This window comes from Oncorhynchus masou, chromosome 31 (assembly GCF_036934945.1).
Source record: "Oncorhynchus masou masou isolate Uvic2021 chromosome 31, UVic_Omas_1.1, whole genome shotgun sequence".
NCBI classification, from domain to species: Eukaryota; Metazoa; Chordata; class Actinopteri; order Salmoniformes; family Salmonidae; genus Oncorhynchus; species Oncorhynchus masou.
The window spans coordinates 32,874,997-32,896,476 of NC_088242.1; the positions used below are offsets into that span (position 1 = coordinate 32,874,997).

Consider the following 21,480-nt stretch of genomic DNA (forward strand, 5'->3'; position numbering starts at 1 on the left):
AAAACCCAAACCGGTCCATGCATCAATACCATTATACCATAAACTATGGTATACCACCCAGCCCTACCCAATTCTGATCTTTTTTTCACTAATTGTCCTGTTGACCATACAGATCAGCTCTGAAAAGATCCGATGTGATTGGTAAATGGGCCAATTAGCTCCCGAGTGGTGCTGCGTTCGAAGGCACTGCGTCTCAGTCTGTACTACAACTGGACGTGATTTGGAGTCTCAGGGCGACGCACAATTGGCCCAGCGTTGTTAGTGTTTTGGCCTGTGTAGGCCGTCATTATAAATAAGAGTTTGTTTTTAACTGACTTGCCCAGTTAAATAAAGGTATTTAAAAATATATATATTTTAGAAAAAATATATGAGTTAGGCTGCCTGTATAAACACAGTGCTTGACAGCTAATTAAAACTAAGGCAAACATGGGTTTCAGGTTCATACAGCCTATAATTCTTCATTATCTCCCCACAGCAGGCATTAACCCTGAAGGGGAGGAGAAATTGTTGCCCAATGCCCATCGTTGTCTGCTGCTTTCCCGCTCATTTCTTCTGACATAAAATATATATCCTTCTTAATAGGATGGAGGTGTGACCTTTGCGAAAACAGTGAAAAGTCACATTTCTCATCAATCATTGCTTGGGACGGTTGAGGCGGTTGTCATGGGTGACATTATCCTGTAATGTTCAAAACAGCAATGATTGTCTTCATCCATGGAACTTATATGTTTGTCTTTATCTATAGGATGTTGTCTTCACATAGAGAATGCATACAGAGCTTTTAATCAGCTGTCAGTTTTGGCCTCTAGATGTTTGATTAACAAACACATTGAGCATCACTCAACCAACAATCCTCGAACCAGCCATCACTACAGATGTAGGGTCTTAATTTGATCAGCCTGGTGCAGGAGAATGTTCCTGCAATGCAGGGAATTTTAAAACGTGTAGTGTATTTGCAGTTTAAAAAAGCTGTTTGCAATTTCCACATTGAAATTTGAAACTTGATTCACTTGCAAAAAATGTTTCAACCCCTACAAAAATGGACCATTAATTATAATCCACATAAAAATTCACATTTCCATTTGTTGCAGGATTATTTGTAGCTCAGAATTCTGAACAATATTATTTTTTAATTTAATTTTTTTAATAATCTGTGAACATATTCAAATCGACAGAGAACCTTTTCATTAAAATGTTGCTCAAAACCATAATAAACTTCTCTCTTGCAGGTGCTGGCATTGTGCCCAAGAGGAAAGACATGCTTTTTGATCAAGAAGAAACAACCTAGGTAAGTCTTGATCTTCCTTGTTTCTTGTTTTACCATCTGAATATCATTCTTGATGCCAGCCTTGCCAGGGGTCGACAAACTTTTTTTGGCCCACAACCCCAGTTTGTATCTGAAAATTCTCTCGACCCAAACCATGTGAAAAAAATGATGTAATTAACAGCCCATGCTTTCTTTTACTTTTTTCAAAACTTTTTTTTAACAGCCAATCATACTATATACTTTTAATGTGGGCCTATGACAGTCAATTGCAAATTAGTCTATCTTATACTCACCACCACTAAGAGATGGGTGTGCTTGATGCGTGTCACGTCGGAGCTTCTCAGAGTCAGTGCGCACCTCATCTCTCCTGTCACATCCAACCATCGATCAATACTTTTTTTGTAATGCAGACGGGAGCACTGAATCAGCGTACGATGAGTTTTAATACTTAGAGGGAGACGGCACAGTATTCCCTTTGAGTCAGGAACTCCTCCGTAGTGACCCGTAAATGCGTTGGCTGCAGCATTCTGTCACTTGACAGCTCGATCAGCTGTTCGATTTCACTTACCGCCATGTCAACTAAGCCAGGATCACAGTGAAACAGATTTGGTCAATCTTCTGTCACATTCTTGGGTATTTCTGCTGCATGCCCGCGTTCAGTTCAGTAAGTCTGTTACATAGGCAAGGAGACACATTTATTTTTTTACACAGAAAGTCAACAAAGTCTCTTTTTTACATCCATTGCGAATGACAAAAGTTCCTCTCTCACTTGAAAAAAATATTTCCAAAACTCCCCCTCGATAATCACCAAGCCTCATATGTCTGATCACATAGCTCCACATAGTTTTGTAAACAGGTGTGTGAGCAATGGAGTTTACAATCAAAGTTGCTACTTTTCTCAGAGTTCTGCACTCAGCTCTTTTGCCCCCAGTTGCTCTTGGTGTGTCCATTATAGCTCAGTGGGTGTGTCCATTATAGCTCAGTGGGTGTGTCATTTTAGCTCAGTGGGTGTGTCATACAATGCGTCCATATGGCAGAGATAGACACGTTCTTAACTAGAATGCAGAGGCCTGTCCGCCGTTCCGCCATAGATGGAGCCCCATCTGTGCAAAAGCCCACCATTCAATTTGTGAATACAGTCACGCAGCACACTGAAAATCCCCTGTGCCGTTTAATGCTTGATAATCGTGAGACAGAACAATATGTCCTCGTGAATAGCATACCCCGACGTGTAGCGAACAAAAGTCAATGTATGGGCATCTAGGCCCTCACAGCTAAGTCCATTTGGAGAACATATGGTGGGGAGTTTGAGTGGTTCACTAGGAATTTCCTCTTCATTTCTAGTTATAGCCTAACTTCTTAGTTTCAAAGTGTTATTTGACAAAGGTATTGACATGAGTTTCTGTACCTCTGCCTGCCTCTCCACACATGGTTTTCACCATATCAATTGCGGCCAGTGATATCAATGGAGGCCAGTAATATCAAGGTCTCTGCAATATCAAAATCAAATCAAATTTATTTATATAGCCCTTCGTACATCAGCTGATATCTCAAAGTGCTGTACAGAAACCCAGCCTAAAACCCCAAACAGCAAGCAATGCAGGTGTAGAAGCACGGTGGTTAGGAAAAACTCCCTATAGAGAGGCCAACACCTAGGAAGAAACCTAGAGAGGAACCAGGCTATGTGGGGTGGCCAGTCCTCTTCTGGCTGTGCCGGGTAGAGATTATAACAGAACATGGCCAAGATGTTCAAATGTTCATAAATGACCAGCATGGTCGAATAATAATAAGGCAGAACAGTTGAAACTTGAGCAGCAGCACGGCCAGGTGGACTGGGGACAGCAAGGAGTCATCATGTCAGGTAGTCCTGGGGCATGGTCCTAGGGCTCAGGTCCTCCGAGAGAGAGAAGGAGAGAATTAGAGAACGCACACTTAGATTCACACAGGACACCGTATTGGACAGGAGAAGTACTCCAGATATAACAAACTGACCCAAGCCCCCCGACACATAAACTACTGCAGCATAAATACTGGAGGCTGAGAAGGAGGGGTCAGGAGACACTGTGGCCCCATCCGAGGACACCCCCGGACAGGGCCAAACAGGAAGGATATAACCCCACCCACTTTGCCAAAGCACAGCTCCCACACCACTAGAGGGATATCTTCAACCACCAACTTACCATCCTGAGACAAAGCTGAGTATAGCCCACAAAGATCTTCGCCATGGCACAACCCAAGGGGGGGGCGCCAACCCAGACAAGATGACCACATCAGTGAATCAACCCACTCAGGTGACGCACCCCTTCCAGGGACGGCATGAGAGAGCCCCAGTAAGCCAGTGACTCAGCCCCTGTAATAGAGTTAGAGGCAGAGAATCCCAGTGGAAAGAGGGGAACTGGCCAGGCAGAGACAGCAAGGGCGGTTCGTTGCTCCAGAGCCTTTCCGTTCACCTTCCCACTCCTGGGCCAGACTACACTCAATCATATGACCCACTGAAGAGATGAGTCTTCAGTAAAGACTTAAAGGTTGAGACCGAGTTTGCGTCTCTGACATGGGTAGGCAAAAGCCCTGCCTCCAGCTGTTTGCTTAGAAATTCTAGGGACAATTAGGAGGCCTGCATCTTGTGACCGTAGCGTACGTGTAGGTATGTACGGCAGGACCAAATCAAAGAGATAGGTAGGAGCAAGCCCATGTAATGCTTTGTAGGTTAGCAGTAAAACCTTGAAATCAGCCCTTGCTTTGACAGGAAGCCAGTGTAGGGAGGCTAGCACTGGAGTAATATGATCAATTTTTTTGGTTCTAGTCAGGATTCTAGCAGCCGTATTTAGCACTAACTGAAGTTTATTTAGTGCTTTATCCGGGTAGCCGGAAAGTAGAGCATTGCCGTAGTCTAACCTAGAAGTGACAAAAGCATGGATTAATTTTTCTGCATCATTTTTGGACAGAAAGTTTCTGATTTTTGCAATGTTACGTAGATGGAAAAAAGATGTCCTTGAAATGGTCTTGATATGTTCTTCAAAAGAGAGATCAGGGTCCAGAGTAACGCCGAGGTCCTTCACAGTTTTATTTGAGACGACTGTACAACCATTAAGATGAATTGTCAGATTCAACAGAAGATCTCTTTGTTTCTTGGGACCTAGAACAAGCATCTCTGTTTTGTCCGAGTTTAAAAGTAGAACGTTTGCAGCCATCCACTTCCTTATGTCTGAAACACATGCTTCTAGCAAGGGCAATTTTGGGGCTTCACCATGTTTCATTGAAATGTACAGCTGTGTGTCATCCGCATAGCAGTGAAAGTTAACATTATGTTTTCGAATAACATCCCCAAGAGGTAAAATATATAGTGAAAACAATAGTGGTCCTAAAACGGAACCTTGAGGAACACCGAAATTTACAGTTGATTTGTCAGAGGACAAACCATTCACAGAGACAAACTGGTATCTTTCCGACAGATAAGATCTAAACCAGGCCAGAACTTGTCCATGTAGACCAATTTGGGTTTCCAATCTCTCCAAAAGAATGTGGTGATCGATAGTATCAAAAGCAGCACTAAGGTCTAGGAGCACGAGGGCAGATGCAGAGCCTCGGTCCGATGCCATTAAAATGTAATTTACCACCTTCACAAGTGCCGTCTCAGTGCTATGATGGGGTCTAAAACCAGACTGAAGCATTTTGTATACATTGTTTGTCTTCAGGAAGGCAGTGAGTTGCTGCGCAACAGCCTTTTCTAAAAATTTTGAGAGGAATGGAAGATTCGATATAGGCCGATAGTTTAAAAAAATATTTTCTGGGTCAAGGTTTGGCTTTTTCAAGAGAGGCTTTATTACTGCCACTTTTAGTGAGTTTGGTACACATCTGGTGGATAGAGAGCCGTTTATTATGTTCAACATAGGAGGGCCAAGCACAGGAAGCAACTCTTTCAGTAGTTTAGTTGGAATAGGGTCCAGTACGCAGCCTGAAGGTTTAGAGGCCATGATTATTTTCATCATTGTGTCAAGAGATATAGTACTAAAACACTTGAGCATCTCTCTTGATCCTAGGTCCTGGCTGAGTTGTGCAGACTCAGCTTTGAAGGAATACGCAGATTTAAAGAGGAGTCTGTAATTTGCTTTCTAATAATCATAATTTTTTCCTCAAAGAAGTTCATGAATCTATCACTGCTAAAGTGAAAGTCATCCTCTCTTGGGGAATGCTGCTTTTTCGTTAGTTTTGCGACAGTATCAAAAAGGAATTTCGGATTGTTCTTATTTTCCTCAATTAAGTTAGAAAAATAGGATGATCGAGCAGCAGTAAGGGCTCTTCAGTACTGCACGGTACTGTCTTTCCAAGCTTGTCGGAAGACTTCCAGTTTGGTGTGGCGCCATTTCCGTTCCGATTTTCTGGAAGCTTGCTTCAGAGCTCTGGTATTTTCTGTGTACCAGGGAGCTAGTTTCTTTTGAGAAATGTTTTTAGTTTTTATGGGTGCAACTGCATCTAGGGTATTGCGCAAGGTTAAATTGAGTTCCTCAGTTAGGTGGTTAACTGATTTTTGTCCTCTGGCATCATTGGGTAGACAGAGGGAATCTGGAAGGACATCAAGGAATCTTTGTGTTGTCTGTGAATTTATAGCACGACTTTTGATGTTCCTTGGTTGGGGTCTGAGCAGATTATTTGTTGCAATTGCAAACGTAATAAAATGGTGGTCCGATAGTCCAGGATTATGAGGAAAAACATTAAGATCCACCATTTATTCCATGGTACAAAACTAGGTCCAGCGTATGACTGTGACAGTGAGTGGGTCCAGAGACATGTTGGACAAAACCCACTGAGTCGATGATGGCTCCGAAAGCCTTTTGGAGTGGGTCTGTGGACTTTTCCATGTGAATATTAAAGTCACCAAAGATTAGAATATTATCTGCTATGACTACAAGGTCCGATAGGAATTCAGGGAACTCAGTGAGGAACGCTGTATATGGCCCAGGAGGCCTGTAAACAGTAGCTATAAAAACTGATTGAGTAGGCTGCATAGATTTCATGACTAGAAGCTCAAAAGACGAAAACGTCTTTTTTTTTTTGTAAATTGAAATTTGCTATCGTAAATGTTAGCAACACCTCCGCCTTTGCGGGATGCACGGGGGATATGGTCACTAGTGTAGCCAGGAGGTGAGGCCTCATTTAACACAGTAAATTCATCAGGCTTAAGCCATGTTTCAGTCAGGCCAATCACATCAAGATTATGATCAGTGATTAGTTCATTGACTATAATTGCCTTTGAAGTAAGGGATCTAACATTAAGTAGCCCTATTTTGAGATGTGAGGTATCATGATCTCTTTCAATAATGACAAGAATGGAGGTGGTCTTTATCCTAGTGAGATTGCTAAGGCGAACACCGCCATGTTTAGTTTTGCCCAACCTAGGTCGAGGCACAGACACGGTCTCAATGGTGATAGCTGAGCTGACTACACTGATTGTGCTAGTGGCAGACTCCACTATGCTGGCAGGCTGGCTAACAGCCTGCTGCCTGGCCTGCACCCTATTTCATTGTGGAGCTAGAGGAGTTAGAGCCCTGTCTATGTTGGTAGATAAGATGAGAGCACCCCTCCAGCTTGGATGGAGTCCGTCACTCCTCAGCAGGTCAGGCTTGGTCCTGTTTGTGGGTGAGTCCCAGAAAGAGGGCCAATTATCTACAAATTCTAACTTTTGGGAGGGGCAGAAAACAGTTTTCAACCAGCGATTGAGTTGTGAGACTCTGCTGTAGAGCTCATCACTCCCCCTAACTGGGAGGGGGCCAGAGACAATTACTCGATGCCGACACATCTTTCTAGCTGATTTACACGCAGAAGCTATGTTGCGCTTGGTGATCTCTGACTGTTTCATCCTAACATCGTTGGTGCCGACGTGGATAACAATATCTCTATACTCTCTACACTCGCCAGTTTTAGCTTTAGCCAGGACCATCTTCAGATTAGCCTTAACGTCGGTAGCCCTGCCCCCCGGTAAACAGTGTATGATCGCTGGATGATTCGTTTTAAGTCTAATACTGCGGGTAATGGAGTCGCCAATGACTAGAGTTTTCAATTTGTCAGAGCTAATGGTCGGAAGCTTCGGCGTCTCAGAGCCTAGCCATTCACCATGGGAATGATTCAAGTGCAACGGTCAAGTGCGGCCTTTTCCCACAATCTAAGGGCACTCTGGTTGAATTTTACGTTTAGATTTGAATCATTTTCATTGCGGTTTTTAAGGTGAACCACATTACAATGATTTTGAGAGACAAAGACTATATTTTAATATATCTTTTTTTTTACCAGGATTTGGGAAATTCTTCCACCACCCAGATTCCTTGTTTCGGAACTGCAGGGTTATGCTCATGTCATTGTTTGAACTCATCCAGGATGTCTCATTGTTTATCACGAAATGTCTTTTGTATCATATTTTATAAATCCTTATGTATGTGACCACTGGTGGAGCGAATCAAGAGCCAGGCCTCTCAGAATCTGTCTACTATATATGTTAAGACTTCAATTGTCAGCAATAATAGACAACAATAATAGACATCCAGCACCCATTTGATTTGATCCAGCACCAACCTGTTGTTTTCCCTGTGAAAGAAAATGGAGTGATAGGTTCGTCCCTCATCACAGAGGACAAGTGACCTTGAAAGGTGAGGGCGGGTGGCCAGGCATGAGACAAGTGGACTGGGAGAGGGGACGCTGAAGAGAGTGTGAATTCAGATATAGTACAACAGCAGACTACCTCTACTTCTCTGGCGGTTTGGAGCGCTCAGAGCACTTTGCTGGACCTGTGTTAATGATGTCATATTGCTTATATCTGTGGCATACAAGTGTGCATTTTTTTCCCAGTGCTAAAACTTAGCCCAGGGTTAACAAATGCTTGTGTGAACACAGGCTAAGCTAGCCTAGGGCCAGTCTAGCCTCTGGCTAAGTGCAATGTATGTGAAAAGGCCTTTAATTGAATGCTCAAGTGTCACGGAAACGCCTATGAACATGAGTAGACGTTATCCTGAAAACTCACGTTCTGGGAAGATATACTGAAAACACACATACAGGTACAGTGGGGAGAACAAGAATTTGATACACTGCCGATTTTGCAGGTTTTCCTACTTACAAAGCATGTAGAGGTCTGTAATTGTTATCATAGGTACACTTCAACTGTGAGAGACGGAATCTAAAAATAAAAAAAATCACATTGTATGATTTTTTAGTAATTAATTTGCATTTTATTGCATGACATAAGTATTTGATCACCTACCAACCAGTAAGAATTCCGGCTCTCACAGACCTGTTAGTTTTTCTTTAAGAAGCCCTCCTGTTCTCCACTCATTACCTGTATTAACTGCACCTATTTGAACTTGTTACCTGTATAAAAGACATCCGTCCACACTCTCAATCAAACAGACTCCAAACTCTCCACAATGGCCAAGACCAGAGAGCTGTGTAAGGACATCAGGGATACAATTGTAGACCTGCACAAGGCTGGAATGGGCTACAGGACAATAGGCAAGCAGCTTGGTGAGAAGGCAACAACTGTTGGCGCAATTATTAGAAAATGGAAAAAGTTCAAGATGACGGTCAATCACCCTCTGTCTGGGGCTCCATGCAAGATCTCACCTTGTGGGGCATCAATGATCATGAGGAAGGTGAGGGATCAGCCCAGAACTACACGGCAGGACCTGGTCAATGACCTGAAGAGAGCTGGGACCACAGTCTCAAAGAAAACCATTAGTAACACACTACGCCGTCATGGATTAAAATCCTGCAGCGCACGCAAGGTCCTCCTGCTCAAGCCAGCACATGTCCTGTCAGGCATAGGTGTATAGGTGGCAGGGAAGTCAGGCGCAGGAGAGTCAAATGGAGTGTTAAATGGAGTCTTTTAATAAAGTTCACGGAGTATGCTCCATTGCACTAAATGTACATAAACAAACTAACATGGGTACGAGGACCCGACGCGCACCTATACAACATCACACTACACTGACAATAAAACAATCTCTGACAAAGACATGAGGGGAAACAGAGGGTTAAATACACAACAGGTAATGAATGGGATTGAAAACAGGTGTGTGGGAAGACAAGACAAAACCAATGGAAAATGAAAAATGGATCAATGATGGCTAGAAGACTGGTGATGTCGAACGCCGAGCACCGCCCGAACAAGGAGAGGCAACGACTTCGGCAGAAGTTGTGACATGTCCAGGTCCGTCTGAAGTTTTCCAATGACCATCTGGATGATCCATAGGCGGAATGGGAGAAGGTCATGAGGTCTGAAGAGACAAAAATAGAGCTTTTTGGTCTAAACTCCACTCGCCGTGTTTGGAGGAAGAAGAAGGATGAGTACAACCCCAAGAACAACATCCCAACCATGAAGCATGGAAGTGGAAACATCATTCTTTGGGGATGCTTTTCTGCAAAGGGGACAGGACGACTGCACCGTATTGAGGGGAGGATGGATGGGGCCATGTATCGCGAGATCTTGGCCAACAACCTCCTTCCCCCAGTAAGAGCTTTGAAGATGGGTCGTTGCTGGGTCTTCCAGCATGAGAGAGACCCAAAACACACAGCCAGGGCAACTAAGGAGTGGCTCCGTAAGAAGCATCTCAAGGTCCTGGAGTGGCCTAGCCAGTCTCCAGACCTGAACCCAATAGAAAATCTTTGGAGGGAGCCAAAAGTCCGTATTGCCCAGCTCACAGCCCCGAAATCTGAAGCATCTAGAGAAGATCTGTATGGAGGAGTGGGCCAAAATCCTTGCTGCAAGGTGTGTGCAAACCTGGTCAAGAACTACAGGAAACGTATGATCTCTGTAATTGCGAACAAAGGTTTCTGTACCAAATATTACGTTCTGCTTTTCTGATGTATCAAATACTTATGTCACTGCAAAATCGGCAGTGTATCGAATACTTGTTCTCCCCACTGTCTATTCTGAAGACATAGAAAAAAAGATATAACATTAGCACAGACTAACCACCGTGAGCCCTATCTAACCCTTCACAGGGTCAAAGTTCAGTGAAGATTTAGACACTAGCTATGGGAGGAATAGTACTGTGCCCTGAGCTGTTCGCTGCACCATTCTATACAGTGTGGGCAGGGCTGGTATACAACATAAAACGATGTAGATTGCTCCTTTTTAACACACATTAATATTCATGGTGAATTGATGGGCTTTGCCATTTAGATTGAGTGGGGCCGTAAAGGTGTCTAAGTAAGCAGGTCATAAATATATTGCTTAAAAAAATCCACAAAATCTGTCAACTGCCACCACTGCATTTATAGAGGTGCTGCTGCCTTGTAATGGGGGACCTTGGGTGTCCTTCCACTTCACTTGTAATTAGTTATATTAGTGCAAGTTCCCTGGAACGGCTCCTGGCCCTGTATGCCTTGGGTCTCTCAGGTACCACTGACTGGCAGCACAGGCAGGTGGTAGTAATCTCCAGTAATCACCCTCTCACAGTTTCTCTGGAAACAGCAGATATAATGACTTTGGGCTTTTCATAACTTCAGACACACATTTTTTTCTAGACATTCACTCCAGCGTTGCCATGACTAAAGTGAATAGTCGTCTGGTTTTTGGTGTACTAGTGCTCTTATCTGAGGATTCCAAGGCTCAGACTGAGAGTCCTGTTGGCTGGTCGTATTTTAAAGACACTGTAAATAAATGTGGACCTTTCCAAATGATCTCTCCTGAGGAACTTGTAAAGAAGCAGGTTTTAAAAATATTCCCCCAATCCCGAAAAGGACGGAACACAATAAAACATAACAGATGAATGACACTTACAGATCTAGGATCTTAATTTGAGCCAGTTTGCTACACCAGGAAATGGTTATGTGGATTATAATTAGTGGTAATGTAGGGCTTGATAAATGTTTTGTTAGGGCAAATCAAGTCTAACATTTTAAAGTGGAAATTACAAACTTCAGAAGCCTTTTTAAAACTCGAATACACCAGAAGTTTACATTTCCTGCTGTGCAGGAAAATTCTCAGCAACAAAAGAGTGATCAAATGAAGATTCTACATCTGTACTCACACCTACCCTCATCTTCATATCCATTGTGAAATTTCCTTCTTCCCTTTTATTATGCTTGATAGGCAGCCACGAATCATGCTCTAAGTATAGATTTACTGTAGGCTGTCACCGAATGTACACAAATTTCATAACATACTGTTATGATATGATAGACAGCTGCCTCTGATTGGGAACCACACTCTGAAAAAACAAAGAAATAGAAAACATAGAATGCCCACCCAAATCACACCCTGACCTAACCAAATAGAGAAATAAAAAGTCTCTCTAAGGTCAGGGCGTGACACATACGGTACATGTGAACTCCCCACACAATGTCAGTGGAGACCAAGGCAAAACTAAGTCACAACTTACACACAACTCCACAGTAACTTTGTAGTGACATTTGGAAGCTGTGTGTGTGTGTGTGTGTGTGTGTGTGTGTGTGTGTGTGTGTGTGTGTGTGTGTGCGTGTGCGCCTGCTGTAGCCAGCTCCTGCCCCAAGGGCACCTAACTGCCACTGAAAAAGGAGCAATTAGCACTGTTATAATGGACCACAGAGCCAGAACCCGCCTCGCAATCCTCCACATGCGTCATGTGTCTCCAGCAGACCTACACTAACTAAGTCACAGGTTGAAGCTCCAGGATGTAAAGAAAGAAATGTAGCCAACAACCAAACCACATGCACGGGAATGGCAGTGGGTGAAATTTGAACTACAAGAGTTGTTGAGTAGCTCAGAGATAGCGAGCGCGAGAGCGAGAGCGAGAGCGATACAGGTGGCCGGCGATGAGGGACCCTGATATCGATGAGGGACCCTAAGCCCTGACTAGACCCTGATACCGTGATAGGATTTCAAGACCTTGATGTCTTCGGACCCCTGTGGAGATTTGCAGTCTTAAATACTCTACCGTATATGGGTGTCAACTTCACGTATAGACACAGTGTTCAATCACTATTGTCCCTCCAACAGCATAATAGCTTTGAACACAGCATTGCGTCTACATACTGTCATTGGGCTAAATATCCTTTTATTGGGATGTGTTATTATCCAATGACACAGTAGTAGCATATTTGTCACCACTTAACATACTGAGTGGTTTTCCTTGAGGTCTGTCTTTGAGCCAAAGCATTGTCAGCACCATGGAGAGCTCCAACACACACTCTTTGCTCCCGCCCGATGGAAAGTCTCAGCTAACAACATAGGTCAAAAGAAATGGCAGCGGTTACATGCTGGTGGTTCTGTACAGTAGCTATGCACATTGAATTGTATTCTGTGTCCATTGAACTTGAGATGGAGTAAATCCTTTGTGAAGCAAAATGACATATTGTTGAACAGCTGCCATTTTTTTTTGCTGTGGGTCTTTGAAATGGAGAGTTGAGGGCTAAACATATAGCGCAAAAGGCCTGAACATATGTATTTCATTAGCTTCAGGCTGTGATACAGGGCCTGTGTGATCATATAGAATATATTCATATCAGGGTTTTACACCTTTCAAGCATGAATCCACTAGCTTATATGAGGGTGGATTGGTTTCTGTGTTAATTGAAAATGTGACATTTTAATTTCAGTCAGTAACAACATCATACATTAGAAATGTGTACACATATCCATTACTTACAGGGATATTTGCATATTAGGTCCACACATTGCCTTATTATAATGTGAGGCAACAGTGCATCCAAAACCCTGTGTTCATCTGCAAGGGTGAAAGCCACTGGTACAAATCACCTAGTAGTGTACCATTATTGCCATTCTTGCTTTCCAAATAACACATTCATTATTGCTGGCACAACAAAACCAGGCAGTCCAATTGAAGACGTCATTGAGGCCTGTATAATTTCAGTAACCATGAGAAGAGTACATTTAGTCTCTGCGTTGGGCAGAGTCTGTCAAATCTTTATTGCATGTCTGTAGATTGGCTCCTATAGTCTCTCTCTTGCTCTCTTTCTCTCTCTCCCTCTCTCTCTCTTGTGCTCTCTCTCTCTCGCATGCGCACTCTCACTCACTCGCTTGCTCTCTCGCTCGCTCTCTCGCTCGCTCTCTCGCTTACTCTCTCTCTTGCTTTCTTGCTCTCTCGCTCTCACTATCTCTCTCTCTCTCGCTATCTCTCTCTCGCTCTCTTGCTTTCTATCGCTCTCTTGCTTTTGCTCTCTCTCTCTCTCTCTTTCTCGCTTTCTCTCTCTTGCTTTCTCTCGCTCGCTTTTGCTCTCTTGCGTGCTCTCTCGCTTGCTCTCACTTGCTCTCTCTCTCTCTCGCTCTCTTGCTTTCTATGTCTCTCGCTATCTCTCTCTCTCGCTATCTCTCTCGCTCTCTCTCACTTTCTCTCTCTCGCTCTCTCTCGCTCTCTCTCGCTCTCTTGCTCTCTTTTCTCTCTTGCTCTCTCTTTTCTCTCTCTCTTGCTCACTCTCTCTCTCTCTCTTGTTCACTCTGTCTCTCTGTCTCTCTCTCTCTCTCTCTCTGTCTCTCTCTCTGTCTGTGTTTTGAAGGCTCTCTTATTGTTGGCACATTGCCATCGGGATAGAATTGTAATGTGTCAAGTTCCCATAAATAAGACTGGAAGGTTGTTTATTTTTTGCTTTACCTTTTATTGATGTGGATGTGTATGTTATATGGTTTCGGTCTGCTGATTTGCTAAGGTAATAGAGGCACCTGCATCTTAGATTGGAATTACCCTCACAAAACTCCTTTCGTTTTGTTAATACTACAGTAAACATCTGAAGTTGTAAATTCATGTTGTCATGCTCCAGAGGGTAATTTTCAAGTCCGAGAGTTTTTAAAATAAATGGTTGAATTGATCTTCCCAGGTGTGTACAATAAATCCTATATCAGGATTAATTAAATAACAATCTGACACTGTAGGAAACAAACATCTGCTTTCCAAATGGAATCAGCAAAGTGTGGAGCTTACCAAATTGTAAAATGCTTATCATTCAATCTGTAATATCTATGATGTCAGTTCCCTCCTAATCATTGGGACTACTATTGCACCACAGACTGCATTATCTTCTTTCTTTATTGCCTTGTGACTGAGACATCCTACATTTTAAGTGTCATTTGAAATGAATACCAACCATGCCCCCCCCCCCCCCCATAATCCTGTCCATCAGTTTCTACATCATTCACACAAAGGAAATACATCACCTTTGTGTGATTGCTCGACTTTATCACAGTCGATTTGAGGGCCGCTTACTACTACTACTGGTCCATGCATTTCTGAATACCCTGGCGCAACAGAATTTGAAGTAATCCTACTCTCTGAACAGATGGACAGATAGGTAAAGCCACTGAGCTATAATTGCACTGCACCCCCCCCCCCCCCCCCTCCACGCAATTTGGCAAGCGTAGCCCATAGGTGTAGGCTACAGTATTGCACCCACACAATAGTCAACCGTCTCTTGGCATTACAAAAACATGAAACACGTTGAGGAGTCATTAGTTCATTTAATTGGGTTTACAACACAGCCCATGCTTGGTTGTGGCCTGTGTGGAATTCTCTGTCTGGTCTGCCCATAGTGCGCTGTCCGCAGCGGGGCGCATGTACCGTATTCTGCGCATATAATCTAAGTGTGCCTTTTGTGTGCTAATTAGATTACGGCGTTCTAGTGCTGGTGTGAATGCATGGCCCCAAGGGACATTTGCTCTTTTAGCAGCGACGCTCAGATTAATACATAGAGCACCGTAAGGGGAATACTGTTTAGGCGCTCAAATAGTCGAAGTCATCAATTCATACGAGCAAATTCCACACTGGCTACTTTGCAATTTCTCATAGGAGGCGTGTGTGATTTCTGGTTCTGAAAGTCACTCTAGAACGGGGAACGGGAAAGCAAAGAAGACAGAGGGTGGCAGAATTCCTGATGATGTTCAGGGATGCGCTTTGCCCTAAGAAGCACTATCTGAACGGGATGTACATGGCTTTAGAGCTAATATGGTAAGACCTTTTCTGCCAATTACTGTTTGAGAAGAAAAACATGTTTTGAAAAACATGCGTTCTTAGGGTCTTACGGAATGATGTGCCAGTCGTCTATTGCACCGTCCTACTGAAGTCAGTGTATTTTATCACAGACTGGTTGTCACTATTTGTCAAATTCATAGATTGGTCATCCTGGGTGAACGATTCTTTGCGATATGACCTAGTTATTACTTGCTGGGGATACTGTTAGCGCGTTATAGAACACATACAAACGTGTAGCCGGTTATCCTCGACACGACACCACTTATGCTACGTGAATGTAGTTATCCCATACCTGCAGAACTATATGGAATTCGTTTAATCTGACATTTTTTTCAACACCACTGCCGTGAATGAAAGCTTTACAATACTGTAGTTCTCTATATCAAGCTTACATTTACACTATCCCGTCGTACATCGAGCACGCAGGATTATGCAACGGGTCATCCAATTACTGTGAACATTCTTAACAATCTGTTGCCTTGTCTTTGTAGATGTAAGATAAAAGTAGCCTAACTGCAAACGAAAGTGTCTCAAACTGATATTTGAAAAATAGGGGTAGCCTACAGCGTTAAAAACAATAAAAAAGGCAACGTTTAATTGCCAATGCTTCCCGAATTCGGTGTCTGTTTTTAGCAGGAGCAAAATAATAAAGACACTCACATTTTGATGTCTTATGAGGAATATGAATATGCTCCCTGCAGCATTTTCCCAGTGTTCATAGAAAGAATCAAATATTCGGCGCCGATGCCTTATTATGTAGCATTATGTCAGACTTTCGTCAAAAGCAGTTCAAACGGAATGGGTGCAGTGACCCTTCCCGCCGTACCATCTGCAATATCTACCACATCCGGTTAAGCCAAGCCCTGTGGACAAGGAAGACTTTCTCTTTAGGCTCACAGTACCTGGATTTACATGAACACTTATGAGCTTATGTGCATTTTTGTTTTAGACTAGCCTCATTTTCCAATCCATAACACCCTCTAGCTACTGTATGCATAATGTCAGTGTTAATATGAGTGAACTCATGATTCGCCTACATAAGTTGAGTACCTAACTGTATATTATGGATATATCAGTGTCATATTAGCTCATCAAGTGTCAGCCTGCACACACAACCCAGTAGTAGACCTCATCCATTGAGGTACAAAAACAATTGGGTTCAAACTTCTGTTATCAATGGCCCACATGCTGAACTACAAGAGTTATCCAGTTTCTTAAGCCTAACCTCTGGGCTGTTAGTGATGATAACCTTCTCCAAGTGTAAGATAAAAATGGTAACATCAAATTCACTTCTGATGTTTAGCCACATCATCGTGTTTACCATTTCAGATGTGTACACATTGCCATGGGCTCATCACTGATCTCAGTGAGTCAAAAAGTCAGGACACTTCCTGGTCAGGGTCAACAAACCGCTCTTAGCATTTAACTGTTTCCTGCTACACATTGAATTTCATTTCTGTCTCTCATTCAGTTGTATGTTTGTATCCAGTACTATAGAGAAAGAGTGAATTGTAGAGCAGTTCAGCACTTGACTGTATCCATTTTTAATTTTAGATGAAATTACTATACATTTTTAAAAGCCTTAAAATTCATTTTTGGATCATACACAGTCAGACTGGTTGCCAATGGCTTGTTATAAGCTTTCTCTCTCTGCCATTAAGGACAATGGGTAATTGGATTCAGCCTGCTTTCAAGCCCTGCATTTAATGCTCTTTAAGTCTGGAGCCCCCTTATCAAATGAGGTTTCTTTAATTAGCTGTCCAGGGATGTTTGTCGCATCCATCCATCATTGCCACCTAGACCAATCTGTAGCCAGTAGCAGTGAACAGAACAGGGAGAAAAAAATGAAAGCGGGTATTCATTGAATAAGCTTGTCATTTAAAACAAATAGTCTTTGCTGTCTCGGTCTTTCTCCATTCTCCCCAAACCTGCATGGAGTCAGTTCACTTCCATCCAGAGGACGGAAGGGAAGAACAGAACACTTGACGGAGAGGTTTGACCTCTATCATGGAGGTTGAACGCTAGACCTTCAAACAGAGCATGTGAATGAGAGTCTGTTTCTGTTTTAAAGTGCTCCTAAACTCAGTCGAGGCTTTTGTCTTTGTCTCCTCCTCACTTTATGAGTTTTTCTTTGACTTTATTATTGAGAGCCCCTTTTCTTAAAACACACCAAAATAACCAAATGTTCCTCTGGAAGCAGTCAGCTTTGAAAGTTGTTTTATACGATGGCGGGCTCACAGATTTTTCTTCCTCTGCTTAGAAAAAGTCTGTTAGGAGGACACCAATCTATATTTTTTAAGTGCTCAAGCTGCCAAACTTTGTCTGACCAGCCTACTCTGCACGTGATGCTGAAAACATAGTGGAGGGTACTGTCAATGGTGCCTAAAGGAATGGCGGTAATGGGACAGCTGTCCAAGGTGCTGAATAGACTGGTGCTAATGGGGCTGCCGTCCATTGTGCTGAATAGCACTGGTGCAATTAGGGCTGCCGTCCATGGTGCTGAATAGCACTGGTGCAATTAGTGCTGCCTTCCATGGTGCTGAATAGTACTGGAGATATACTGGTGCTACTGAGGCTGCTATTATGGTACATGGTGTTGACTAGTAATGGTGCTATCATATAGATCAGGGGTGGGCAAACTTTTTGGCTCAAGGGCCACATCGGGATTTTGAAATTCAGCAGAGGGACGCATTTTTGGGGGGACCAATTGTTTGTTAAAATCAATTTGTGGTGACCCCCGAGTGGTGCAGCGTTCTAAGGCACTGCACCGCAGTGTTTCTGTGAATAAAAAACAGTGTGGCTAGCTCAAATGCTGACTGTTGGGTCAATCGAAAATGTACTTTCTAAATAAGCATTCTACTCAAGCGTCCACATCACACTGGTTTGATCATACGCAACAGGGACCACTACAGAATGATCACATCCATTTGTTGCTACGTGTGAAAAGGTTAAAGAAGTTAACATTCGCAAGGCCGTGGGGCAAGATGGAATACCAGGGCACGTCCTCGGAGCATGTGCTGACCAGCTGGCAAGTGTCTTCACTGACTTTTGAGGGTAGGCAACAACACATCCACCACACTGACCATCAACACGGGGCCCCTCAAGGGTGTGTGCTTAGTCCCCTCTTGTACTCCTTCTTCACCCACGACTCACAATCATCAACTTTTGCAAGTTTGACGACACGACCGGTAGGACTGATTACCAACGACAATGAGGATGCCTATAGGGAGGAGGTCAGAGGACAACAACCTCTCCCTCAACATCAGCAAGACAAAGGAGCTGGTCGTGGATTACAAGAAACGGAGGGGCGAGCATGCCCCCATCCAGATCAATGGGGCTTTAGTGGAGCGGGTTGAGAGCTTCAAATTTCTCACTTAGAAATTAACATGGTCCACACACACCCACACAGTTTTTAAGAGGGCACGACAGCACCTCTTCTCCTTCAGGAGGCTGAAAAGATTTGGCATGGTCCCTCGGATTCTCAAAAAGTTTTACAGCAGCACCATTGAGAGCATCTTGACTGGCTGCAAGTCAACAAAATATGCTTATCTTTAACTCTGCATTGTTGGAAAAGGACCCACAAGTAAACATTTCACTTTTAGTCCACACCTGATGTTTACGAAGCATGTGACAAATAGAGCTATAATGGCACAGATACAAAAACGAGATCTCTATAAATTATATTGGTGATATTGTGGCTGCTGTCCATGGTGCTGAATAGTTACTGGTGCTATTGGGGCTGCTGTCCATGGCACTGAATATTACTAGTTATTTTGGGACTCCTGTCCATGTAGCTGAATTGCACTGGTGCTAGTGTGGCTGCTGTCCATGGTGCTGAATAGTACTGGTGCTTTTGGGGCTGCTGTCCATGGCTCTGAACATTACTGGTAATATTGGGACTGCGGTCCTTGGTGCTGAATAGTACTGGTGCTATTAGGATTGCGGTCCATGGTGCTGAATAGTACTGGTGCTATTAGGATTGCGGTCCATGGTGCTGAATAGTACTGGGATACCTTCAGGGCTGCCATTTATTGTTCTGCAGCCCTCTGCAGGGCTACATTAAAACGTCTTATGGACAGTAGTGTCCCACCTGACCAACATCCGGTGAAATTGCAGAGTGCGAAATTCAAACTTTAGAATTATAAATATTTAACTTTCATTAAATCCCAAGTGTAACACATCAAAATAAAGCTTAACTTCTTGTTAATCCAGCCGCTGTGTCAGATTTCAAAAAGGCTTTACGGCGAAAGCACACCATGCGGTTATCTGAGGACAGCGCCCCGCATACAAACGCATGAAAAACACATTTCAACCAGGCAGGTGCACCACGGAAGTCAGAAATAGTGATTATAAAAAATGCCTTACCTTTTGATCTTCTTCTGTTGGCACTCCAAAATCTCCCAGATCCATCACAAATGGTCCTTTTGTTCGATAATGTCCTTTATGTCCATAAAAACTCAATTTAGCTGGCATGCTTCAGTCAATAATCCACCCAGTTTCCCTCCATAAAAATGCATACAAAATGAATCCCAAACATTACTAATAAAATTTTCCAAGCAAGTCAAACAATGTTTACAATCTAACCTTAGGTATCCTTATATGTAAATAAACGATACAATTTAAGACGGAGAATCGTTATTGTCTTTACCGGAGAAAAATACCAAAGAACGCGCTCTCTTCCATGCGCTTGGAAACACTACAGCCAAAATTGGAGCCACCTAGAAAAACTACAATTTCTGGCTCATTTTTCCAAAAACCAGCATGAAACTCTTTCTAAAGACTGTTGACATCTAGTGCAAGGCCTAGGAACTGCAATCTGGGAGGATTTTGCCTTATAATAAAAGTGAATGCCATTGAAAACAGTGGTAGGCTGAATATTTGTTTTCCCTGGATGTTTTGTCCTCGGGGTTTCGCCTGCCATCAGTTCTGTTATACTCACAGACATCATTTTAGAGTGTTTTCTATCCAAATCTACCAATTATATGCATAGCTTAGCTTCTGGGCCTGAGTAACAGGCAGTTTACTGTGGGCGCGCTTTTCATCCGGACGTGAAAATACTGCCCCCTACCCAAAAAGGGTAGTCTAATGATATACATTGGCATACCTTAGTTTACTTACATGTGGTGTAGAACAAATAGCACAAACACAGTGTCGAGGACATTATGCTCAACAACACTTGCAAGTATGAGAATAAGCCTAGAGAGGTACTGTATGGATTTTTGGGGATGCACAGGGCACGCAGGCCCACTTTAATTTGCATCATACATTTTTTTTCATTATGATTAGCACAAAGCACTCCAGTCAGAGCATTCATTTGTGGCAATCTGGATTATAATGCACTTAATTATATTAATTTGTTTCCCTTACTATTCATCCCTGAACAACTACATGAGTCATTCACAGCTTTTTTGATAAGGGAAAAACACTCAAAGAATTTAACAAATAATATACCGAATCTAATCAATTATTCATATTTTTACTTGCCTTCATTTTGCATTCTTTGTCTTATCACTTAGGCTTCAGTAGCTTTAGCCGAGCTTGGAGATCTTTATTGGAGGACAAACAGAGGGGTGTGGATGATTCAGAGATGCCCTCTTGCATGAGTAATGAGCAGAAGTAAATCAAGGTGCTCCGGTGTTAGTGTTAGTGACGGGCATTAGTGCCAACTGAGGACTGCAGCCTGCAGCCAATCTCCTCTGGCTGCAGCTCCACTACAACCCAGGCCTGCCTGATCACCTCTCACTGTGGATAATGGAGGGAAACTGTCACCATCCTAATAGATATCAGTTCCCTGGGCAAGACCATTACAAGACCATTATACCGTGTCCAATACAGTAATGAGATGTAACTTTTTGTTGACAAAATATTTCATATTTTCTTTTCCAAGACAGCAGAGCGCTATTGGACAGACTAATATGTTTAAAGGTTTATCGAGTTTTTACTGACATGTTAAGTAAGGTAAAGATGGCCGATTTTTACTGATCAAGTAATTACCGGTAAGAGTAATCCTTCAGTGTTATTTCCAGTTCCGCCACATCACATAACCTATCCGCTTCATTATTCCCAATGAGTAGTTTCCCGTTAGGTAGCGCGCCAGGCTAATGGCGTGTCTCCTCACGTAGTTAGTGAAACGCCGGTGACAGAAATGGATTAACAGTGTTAACAAGTTCAACGTGGTCCATTACCTAGCTGATCATTGTCTGCTTTCTCAGCTTCCTCCTCTGAGTACTGTTGTTAGAGAGGCAATACACGTTGAACACTTTA

At 43.0% G+C, this 21,480-nt stretch overlaps 1 protein-coding gene across 1 annotated transcript in view; it reads left to right on the top strand.

The window, feature by feature from the left end:
- The first annotated feature begins 1,227 nt into the window (after positions 1–1,227).
- The window catches only part of LOC135523828 (protocadherin-15-like), a 201,934-nt gene continuing 181,681 nt past the window's right edge, over positions 1,228–21,480 (top strand). Inside the window, exon 1 of the mRNA XM_064950765.1 lies at positions 1,228–1,288. The gene's annotated coding sequence lies outside the window, so the exon portion shown is untranslated. The remainder of the gene's footprint in view (positions 1,289–21,480) is intronic.